Consider the following 10,537-nt stretch of genomic DNA (forward strand, 5'->3'; position numbering starts at 1 on the left):
AAACTAGATGGGATAACTGGTGGGCAAGGACGCCTGGCCCCTGAGGCTGAAGGCAGTTCCTTGGGGCTCGCTGATCTCAACCCCGGGACACCTCGGAGGTGCTACCCCAGGCACAAGCTGTCCACGTTCACACATCAGCTCTCCACGTCTTCACCATAAATGGAGAGGCTTCCCCCCCGGGGAGTCCCTAGGGACCTACCCCGCCGTGTGGTCACTGCTCTTATCGCTGACATTACAGTAAGTGCTGTGATGCCAACGAACTGGAATGTTTTTTCCAAACACCAGGATGTCCCATTCTTTGTGAATACCCTTCAGCAAGAACTTCTGGTATTTTGAAACTGACACACTTATTTTAAAAATTAAATACTGGGTGATCAGCCAGAATCGGAGGGAATTTCCCACCCTGAGTTGTGCATGCCAAAACTAACCAAACCACTTGGTTGTGTTTTCCTTTTTTACTGAGGGCATGCAAACAATACAAGCAGCGTAGTTTACGCTGGAGATAAGGTCTCACCCCGCGCCAAGACAAAAGATCAAAACAGGCTTTGTTCTAGGACTCTCTGTTCTGTGGCCAGAGAGCGCATGAAGGATTTCTACTTGCAAGTACTCGGAGGGCAAATTGGGTGCCTTCAGGCCCCCAGCAGACTTGTCACTGTAATCATGACATTAATGAGGACTTGGCTGCCTCATCATGTCTGCGCCATGCCGTAAGAGGCATTGCCCATGGTGGGGGATTCCCTTCTTGCTGAGATGACAGGGGACAAATCTCCGCCTCCATATGCCTCTGGGCTTCTTACCAGTCCCTTGGGGCCATCCAGCGATTCTGATGCACAGCATCAGATTTTTTAACAAATCTCAGAAATCATGAAGCGCAGTGTCTTCTATTTGCGGAGGAGAAACATAGGACCAGGAAGAATCAAGTCCCCAAGGTCATCCAGCCAGTCTGTGGCAGAGCCAGGGCCAGGATTCTATCTTCTGACCCCCAAACCCATGCTGGGTCCACTACTGTCAGACGATGGCTGACACATTGTGACCAAAGGGCCCCCATCTCACACATGAAACGTAGCATTCCAAAACCCCGCTTCAAAGTCAAAGCCACCCGCAGTGCAGAGACACCATCCTGAGAGTCACTTCCTGAGAATATGAATATCTAAACGGCATCTGAATGTCTGATTATCAGATCAACAGCCAAAACACCTCACTGGGTTTAAGAACTGACTTTCTGTCTGACATCGAGTGTGTACGTGAATGATCCAGTATTTCCTGGGTCGTATTTTCCTAATACATAAAACAGTGTTAACGGTAGGTCCACCCTTGCTTCCCAAGGTTATCAGGAAAGTCACAAGGTGGGGAGGGGGGGTGGCAGGGTTATTCTAACAGTCACCGCCTACGTGGGTTTGATGCCCAGGCACCTGGGTCGATTCTTGCTAATCAATATTCACATCTTTACCAAAAAGAGGCAAAGACTTCCCGCTCGTAACTCTGCGGAGGATTAAAATGAGGAAGACGTAACACGAAATGCAGGACATAGTGCCTGGCGCACAGCAAGCATTCAAGGTCCAGACCCGCCTTCCTCCCTCATCATTTCCCTTGTGTGTCTGGTTTCCCCCTAACTGGACTTCAACGTCCCACGGTTCGGTTCCGTAAAGTGAAAGGTTGACGCACCAGGGCCACGGGATAAATACTTCTGGTTCATTTCCAAAGCAGAAGAGATGGTGATGTTGGTCCTCAAGGAGCTGTTCTTGCCTGCGGGAAAACAAGAGGAAGAGTTAACCTGTGGAGCACTTGCCATGCGCCGAGCGCTGTGCACGTGTAGTCACAGGTAACCCTGGTGGCATCTCGCTAACGCACACGCTATCGTGAGGCTCACTGTGCCCTTTCCGAAACCCTAGCAAGGGACTAGGTGTGTGTCGTAGTTGTGTCACGAAATGTTTTTCCGACCGTGTGTCTTCGTTTGCTAGGGCTGCCGGCACAAAGTACCACAGACCGGGGAGGCGTGAACAACGGAAATTTCTTCCCTCACAGTTCAGGGGGCGTGGGGTCCACCATCAAGGTGGCAGTAAGCTTGAGACCCCTCTCCTCGGCTTGCAGAGGGGGCCGCCTTGCTGTGTTGTCACATTCACTGTGTCCAGTCTGAGTTGTCTGTGTCCTAATCTCTTCTTCTTTAAGGGCGCCATTCCTATTGGATGGGGGCCCATCCTAATGGCCTCGTTTTAACTTAATTCCCTCTTTCAAGTCTGTAACTCCAAATAATCACATTCTGAGGTATGTATCAATTTTGGCTGGGCACAGTGCAGCCCATAGCAGCGTGATTGGCATCACACATGGGTGTCCCTCCTAAACAATTCTGAAATCCGCGGGCGTAGAAATGACCGACAAAGGCGGCAGGGGGGGCAGGGGAAGGGCAGGAGACATAGTTTTGTGCCTAGATACATGCACAGATTTCTTTTCCAACCCTTTTCTGGGACCTCTTCTGCCCCTTGAATGATTTTACTATTTCGCCATTCCCTGTACCATCCGCCGCCTTCAATGAGCCCTTTGTGCTGTGTGTCCCTACACAGAATCACCACGTACTCGGTCCATAGGTTACCCTCTGCTCAGGGACACTTGGGTCAGAGATGAACGATGGCTGAATCCAGTCCTGAATCCACTTGCCAAGGCAAGGGGCACGGGACTGCATCTTCCAGAGAATGGGATGTCTTTTTCTTGATGCAAAAAAAAAGCACATTTTTCTACTTGGTCTTCCCAGGCGAGTACTTTCTTGAATTTGGCCAAAGTCTCCATCTGGGCCCATGTGGCCCTGCCTCTGCCCCCGCCTCGCCCACCTCCTCCCCAGCCCTCCGAGATCTGGCTTTTTTCTGGAGCTGCCCGCTCTCAGTCCCCCTTTCAGCCACCCAGTCTGGTGGCTTGCCCTCAGGCTCTGTTCCACATCGTGGGATATGGGACACACCATCCAGGCTTCGACACACTTGACCTTCTGATTCCACAGCATCTCCCTCCTGGCTCCTCTCTTACCTCTGAGATGTGTTCACTGACCTCTCCGCCCTTCTCTCCTGACTTCTTCTTGGAGATCCCAGGCACACTCCCTTCTGAGACACCTCAATGCCATAGGAAACTTACAGACAGATGTGTATCTATGGCCTTTCTTCCCTTCTGAATCAGACCTATTTGGGGAATGAACAGCCTACTTAAAGTAAGTAGCCATCCACTCTTCAAACCCAACAGATCTACCATTCAACACCTTATCTTCCCAGACAGAAAGGCACCTATGCTCTGGCTCCATTCATCACATTCCCGTTTCTTTCCAGCGTAAAACCTCTCTCATCCATAAAATGTTCCCCGAACCGTCCCCCCACCCCTGCTTCTGAAACAATGGCCTGCATCACTTCTTTAACATCCATCATTTGTGGCTCCAGACTGGAATTTATTCCGTCTGTGGGTATGGAGTGAGACAGATAAAAACAGAAAGGAAATAAGTGGGATGCAAGGGAGAGAGATGGGAGGGGAATGTTCCATCTCTGTAAATACATCCTTGAGGGCAGAATCCTCTGCCTTGCATCTTTGGGTGTTCAATAGCACCTAAAGCAGTTATTCACAGAGAGAAATTTGCGTACGTTTACTCTCAGGAAGGTAAAGCTGGGTTGAGAACGGCAGTGGGGGTAAAGTCTATGCAAATTTTGACTACAGGGGCTGGAGTTTAATTTCCTGTCTCTATTTCCCAATACCTCCAAAGTCCAACTACTTCTCCTGCTACTCCCAAATATACCAATGCAAAATTTTAAGTCGACTCTAAACTGTATATTGCTAAATTCTTCTGATTCACCACCACCTCCTTCTATTATTTATAATCTCCATAAGGGAAAAGATTACCAGCATCTCCCAGAAGCAAAGACACAGGAACTTTAATCCTCTGTCCCTGGCTACAAAGAAGGGCTATTCTCCTTTGGGGTCTCTCTTCCTCAGCCGCGCTCCCCTCCAAGTTCCACGACCTTCTCTCCTATCTTTCTTCTTTCAGACCTGTAGCACAGATAAACCATGTTTCTTGTTCACATCACAATGCTGAGAACTAAGGGCTTTCCAAGGCATTTCTGTTCCGCATGGAGACTGAAAACTGGAGGGGAGCTATTGGAAGGAGCTGATGTCATGGGTGAAGTGAACAGACATCGGTCCTGACGTCCTTCGTTCCCTTGCATAGACCCAGCTTTTTATCTGGTGTTTTTTGCCTTCTGCCTGCAGGAGTTCCTTGACCATGTCCTATGGCGCGGGTCTACCAGTGATGAACTCTTTCAACTTTATACGTCCGACACAGTGTCTATATTACCTTTGTTTTTGAAGGTTATTTTTGCTGGTAGAGAATTCCAGGTCAACAGTGACTTGTTTCTTTGCTAGTTTGTTCCTTCAGTACTTCAACGTGAGGCTCCATTGTCTTCTAACTTGCACTGTTTCCAAAGGGAAGTCTTCTAAGATTCTTACCTTTGTTCTTCTGTATATAGTGTGTATGTTTTTCCTTTGGTTAATCCTAAGCTTTTTCCCTTTACCAAGATTTTTTTAATCTAATCTAAATTTTCAAAATTTTCATGGACTGTGCTCGCTTCAGCAGCACATATACTAAAATTTTTCATGGACTTCATCCCCACCGCGAGTGGAATTTGATTATGATGTGCCTTAGAGTCTTTTTTTTTCCATTTTTTTCTGCTTGATTTCTGTTGAGTTTCTTGGCCCTGTGAGTTGACAGTTTTCTACAATTTGTATGAAATTTTCAGTCACTTTTTATCCCCTCTTTCAACTTCAATTCCACATGCACGAAGCCACTAGTGGTTGTCCCAGGACCCACTGATTTTCTGTTGATGTTTGTTCATCTTTTTTTTCCCTCTGTGTGTTCCATATGTTTCTTTTTTTTTAAGTTTATTTACTTATTTGTAGAGAGAGAGTGAGTATGTGAGCTGGGAGGGGCAAAGAGAGAGAGAGAAGGAGAGACGGAATCTCAAGCATACTTTATTGTCTCAGCACAGAGCCTGATGCGGGGGTTTGATCTCACGAACCGTGAGATCATAACCTGAGCGGAAATCAACAGTCAGATGCTTAACCAACTGGGCCACCCAGGTGTCCCTGCTCTCGCGTGTTCCATTTTGAAGTTATCTACTGCTGAGTCCCTAGGTTCACTAACATTTTCCTTCACTGTGTCTACTCTGCTATTAAAGCCATCCAGTGTAATCGTATCTCAGACATGGAATGTTCATACCTAACTAGGTGACTCACATTTTTAAAAATATTTTTTAATGTTTATTTATTCTTGAGGGAGAGAGAGACAGAGTGCCAGTCGGGGAGGAACAGAGAGAGAGGGAGACACAGACTCTGAAGCAGGTTCGAGGCTCCGAGCTGTCAGCACAGAACCCGACGCGGGGCTCGAACTCACGAACCGCGAGATCATGACCTGAGCTGAAGTCAGGTGCTTAACCGATTGAGCCGCCCAGGGGCCCCTCGTCTTTTTTATTTTAAACTAAATGTTGCATTTTTCCTTCCATACGTTCATAACTTCTTCTATCTTCTTAAATTTAAGGAATGCATTTCGAATGGGAGTTTTAATATCTCCTCCACCTCTTACTTGGTGTGCCACCCTTGCAAGGCCTGCCACTCTTTACCCAGGCAATTTTTCAGGACTGTTTTTGAAGCTGGTCACTTGAGAAATGAGGCAACACCTCTTCCTGACCAAGGGACGAGGTATCTTACTGTTTGTAGTGGATCTCCTACGTTCTGTGTCGCTTAACATATAAACCCCCTGAGTGGCATCCATCTGGGCCACGTTGCGTTTCCTTGGCGAGAGGTGGCCTATGTTGTTTGTGACAACATGGATGATAGGGTCCTTTTTCTCTGAGCCAAGAGTCTCATAGCTTCTGCCGGCATCCAGGAGACACTAACAAACTAATTTGTCAGCTTGTATATATGGTAAAAATCAAACACCAGGCCCAGCAGAATGCAACGGTGAAAAGTGAATAAAGAAGTAAGACGTGGGGGCACCTGGGTGACTCAGTTGGTCAAGTGTCCGACTTCAGCTCAGGTCATGATCTTGTTATTCATGAGTTTGAGTCCTACCTCGGGCGCTGTGCTGACAGCTCAGAGCCTGGAGCCTGCTTCGGATTCTGGGTCTCCCTCTTTCTCTGCTCCTCCCCACTCACCCTTTGTCTCTCTCTCTCTCCGTGTCTCAAAATAAATAAATATTTTTTAAAAAGTAAAAAGTGGTCTGGTCTTTTAAAAATGTCAAATGAAGCTCAGGCAAGTGAATGCACATGTACTCTCACACTTTGTTCACTTAATGTGAACTTTTAAAACCAAATTGATTCAGAAAAAATGGACTCCTCCTCTCAACGGCATTGGCTCAACCGCTATCTTTTTACCAACATTACATTTCACAAGTGCTCATGTGCATTCACCAAAAGCAAAGCATGAGGATTTGCTGTGTACCTGGCCATCCACGCGTATTTCCTGTTGACTCTCTGTATAAGCGATTTCCTGCCCCCAGCTAAGTTCCTCAATTGCCACTGCATTCCACAAATCCCCCCATTAGTGCCCCAGGCCAGGAAGGCAGCTGTATGGTTGACGTGGGACACACTGAGCCAGAGAAGCTGGAGAGGGAAAAAACAACAACAAAAAAAATGGAAACAGACACTGATGCCTGAAAAGGCAGAAAACAAAGACAGAAAATGAAGCAGATGAAGACGAGAAGACACAAGATGGAGAAAATGAAAAAAAAAAAAATCAGTGGGACAGAGCAAGAAAGTGAAGTCAGGGAGGATACTGAATCGGAAGAAAGGCGAGCGAAGAGCACCAGGAACTCACTAGAATGCGATCTCGGGAAGAAGACCGCAGAACGCGGCGTTTCTGAGCCACAACCACACGGCTGCTCCTGCCTCTGCTGCAAACAAACCAAACACCTGGCTGCCGCGGAGGAGAGGAAGGTCAAGTCCCCGGTCGCTCTCCTGCTTGAGACACAAATGAAGAAAGTGGGGGTCCAGCTTCGACATTTTGAGGAGCAGGAAACGCATGGACAGAGAAAGAGGCTTCGGAAGGACAGAGGAGCAGGTGTTTACTGCGTGCCACAACTTGCACGTGGCATGGCAGGCATACCCCGAGTCGTGAGCTCGGCAGCCAAGGGACAGAACCCTCAACAGGGGCACCGGCACTCAGCAGGACCTGGCCCGGCACCACTTGGAAGAGCAGGGCACCCTGGCATGATGTCCCATCAGCAGCCCCCTCCCTACCCTCTGATGCATCACCAGATGCCACCACTCATCCTCCCTGGCCAGGTCAGGTACCAGGTCCCGTGATGCCTGGACAGCCCACGCCAAGCCCCTCAACTCCCATCACTGCAGGCATCTCGGCCCCTCGTGGGAGCGGCCCTACGCCTCCCGCATTCCCCCAGCTCCAGGATACATCTCAGAAGCCCAGGTACCCCACATAGCATCAGATAGTGTGTGTCCTGACCTAGTTTGGGCCTGTAGTTCAGAAGCTGGTGGGGGACCCACCAGGACCGTCCCCCCTGTCAGCAGCTGCCTCCAGTGATGCTCTGTGGCCCCGGGAGAGTTGGTTAATCAGCAAGAAATCATTGCTCCCCTATTCCGTGTCCAGCGAGGCTGAACACCATGAGAGTAAGAAAAGAGGACACAGAACTTGCCCAGGAATGAGCTTCTCATGTAAGTGAAGAAATAAAATTAAGAGAAATCCATTAAAATACAATGAAGGTTTCAAAACACCACGAAATCAAACATAATTAAGTTTGAGGGGGGTGGGGGGAAGGTCAAAAGTAAGTCAGCTTGGAGCTGGGCGTACATTGGGCCGGTATCAGTCATTTATGCCCCAGTGGGATTTTTGGGGGGCTGGGCAGTATATCTCAGACCCCTGGGTAACTGGGGCATTGGGAAACCACAAGCCAGGCCAAAGTCATCAAAGACTAAATTCCTCATAAGGTCCGATGCTGGCCTTTGGTGAGTGGCACAAAGGTAAGATTCTCTTTCCAGACCTCCTGATGGACTGCGGGCTCTCCTTAGCAAATCTGTGCTAGCTACACATGAACTCGCAACCTCCATTAAGATCCACTGTATTTCTCTACTGTCTTGAAAGTTTCATCTCATTCTTCACAGAAACACATATGATGCCATCATCTAGGACCCCTCTCTATAAGGACTCTTATGATTGTGTTTTTCTGAAGCTTCATCCAGGCAGAGCAAAGATTCATCATTGTTTTATTTTTGTCTTTTTTTCTTCACCGGTCTCACTAGTCATTTTAACAGGTATCTCTGATCTGTATAGGATCTTTTATTGCTTGACGAATGGCGTAGATGCTGTTGGTACCCTTCCCATACCTGCAATACTCTGTGATGGTAGCCATGAGCAGAACAAGCCAGAAATTATATATAATTAATGGTCCCAAGAATTGCCTTCCTCTAAGGACAGGTGGAAAGTTGAAAGACAAATACCCCAGCTCCCTTGGTCTTCATCTGGGGTAACTGTGGGATACCACTTTCTCCAGGGGTTCCCAGCAGGATTGAATTCCAGTTCCCCACAAAGGAAACTAGTTTGATAGCATACGGTTAATTGCCTCCATTCTCTCTCTCTCTCTCTCTCTCTCCCTCTTTCCACCCTCCTACACTTCCCTATTGGTGTTTTCAGGGATCATCTTCCAAATACATCACTTCCACTCAAATCTTTATCTCAGGGTGTCCTTCTGGGGGAATCTAAACAAAGACAATCCCTAAAATGAAATCCTAACTAAACGTGCTGTGAACACTATGATCATGGTTGAATCTAACAACCACGTTAGGTGTTTCTACAAACTTTTATATTTATCATCAGCTACCTACTTGGTGGGGCCCAGAGCAAAATGAAAAAAAAAATTAATGTTTATTTATTTATTTTAAGAGAGAGAGAGAGAGAGAGAGAGAGAATGCACATTGGGGGAGGGGGAGAAAAAGAAATAGAGAGAGAGAGAGAGAGAGAGAGAGAGAGAGAGAATCCCAAGCAGGCTCCAAGCTGTCAGTGCAAAGCCCAACATGGGGCTTGATCTCATGAACCATGCCTTCACGGACTGAGCTACTCAGATACCCCAAAATGAAAACTGTTTAAAAGCAAGGGGGGAAAATGTTGTTTAAGGTACTATAATATAGAGCTTTTTCTTTTCTTCTGCAATTTCTCAACTTGCCATGGTGTTTTTATTACTTGTTTATGTCACCGTAATAAAGAAAAATGAGAACTTTTCATTTTTAGCCTGAATTTCACCATTCTTCTTTATGTGTGCAATGCCAGTTTTAAATGCAAATGTAAGGGTGTGTAACTCATATGCAGGATCACCAGAATTAGATAATTCATAATTTGTAGTTCATTTTGTTCTTCCCCAAACGGTGGAAATGCTACAAAAAACTAACTCAACTGTCTCTATTTCTTTTCATGACATACACACATTTTCCCAACAGTCCAGACCTCTGGCTTACTGGTAAGAAAGAACTGAAAAGAAAAACAAGTATCATTTGCTCTGTCTTTCCAATTCCTTCTCTGCCTTCATCGTCAGCCCAAGTGTTGGCTCATACGGGGAAGAAACAACAGTAAGAAAGGACATGACATGGTTCTCTGCTCATTTGTGTTTCTTAGAAAACCACTGCCTTCTTCCTGCATTGAATAAGTTCTGTGTCCACTTGGAACAGTCGGTGTCCCTCCTCCTTTCCTGCTCCCAACTTAGTCATAGGCATGCTTACCTCCTATTTGTTTCAAGTCTTCCCTGGGCTCTGGCACATCACGAATCCTGTGAAATTCCATGATCATGGGGGAATCTCTAATGGCACAAATAAATAGGCAGTAAGAACAAGGACCAATGGGCATCCATATTGCATGTAACTACTCAGCCCACATGAATCCTCTGCCATCCGATTGGACTTCATTTACAAAACGCAAGTTCAAAGACAACATTATTAAGAATTTCAAGATGGTGGGGCATCTGGGTGGCCCAGTCGGTTGGACGTCCAACTCTTGACTTCAGCTCAGGTCATGATCCCAGGGTCCTGGGATTGAGCCCTATGTTAGAGTCTGTGCTGAGCGTAGAGCCTGCTTACGATTCTCTCTCTCTCTCTCTCTCTCTCTCTCTCTCTCTCTCTCTCTCCCTTCTCTCTCCTTGTGCCCCTTGCCCCAACTTGCATGCTATCTCTCTTTCTCTCTCAAATAAAAAAGAAATGACAAAATTAAAGAATGAAAAAAAAAAAAAGAATTTCAAGACGGTGACAGCAGAGTGTAAAAACAGAAGGTGTGGGTCCCGTCTGAGAGCAGAACCTGGACCCCGGCACCGGTCACCTGCCCATGACACCAGCACTCATCACCAGCCCGGAGAGTGGATGAGGCACACTGAACACCTGAAGTGGGCATCATAGTTCTACATCACAACCAACGGATGACCCAACAGTTGACCAAGGGCAAGGCACAACGTTTTGGTCATCAGAGTCCTAATAGTTTTTGTCGTGTTCTAGCAGGTCTCATTTAAGACCTAGGATGAATT

The 10,537-nt window shown here is 47.0% G+C and overlaps 1 long non-coding RNA gene across 1 annotated transcript; it reads right to left on the reverse strand.

Annotated features, from left to right (window-relative positions):
- Positions 1-440: 440 nt before the first annotated feature.
- Positions 441-9,959, reverse strand: LOC115513588. Its single transcript, XR_003968752.1, has 3 exons — positions 9,747-9,959; positions 6,838-6,977; positions 441-1,746 (listed from the first exon to the last, which is right to left on the reverse strand). It is a non-coding gene; the product is annotated as an uncharacterized LOC115513588 (long non-coding RNA).
- Positions 9,960-10,537: the final 578 nt, after the last annotated feature.

Source organism: Lynx canadensis, chromosome B2, assembly GCF_007474595.2.
Source record: "Lynx canadensis isolate LIC74 chromosome B2, mLynCan4.pri.v2, whole genome shotgun sequence".
Lineage (NCBI taxonomy): Eukaryota > Metazoa > Chordata > Mammalia > Carnivora > Felidae > Lynx > Lynx canadensis.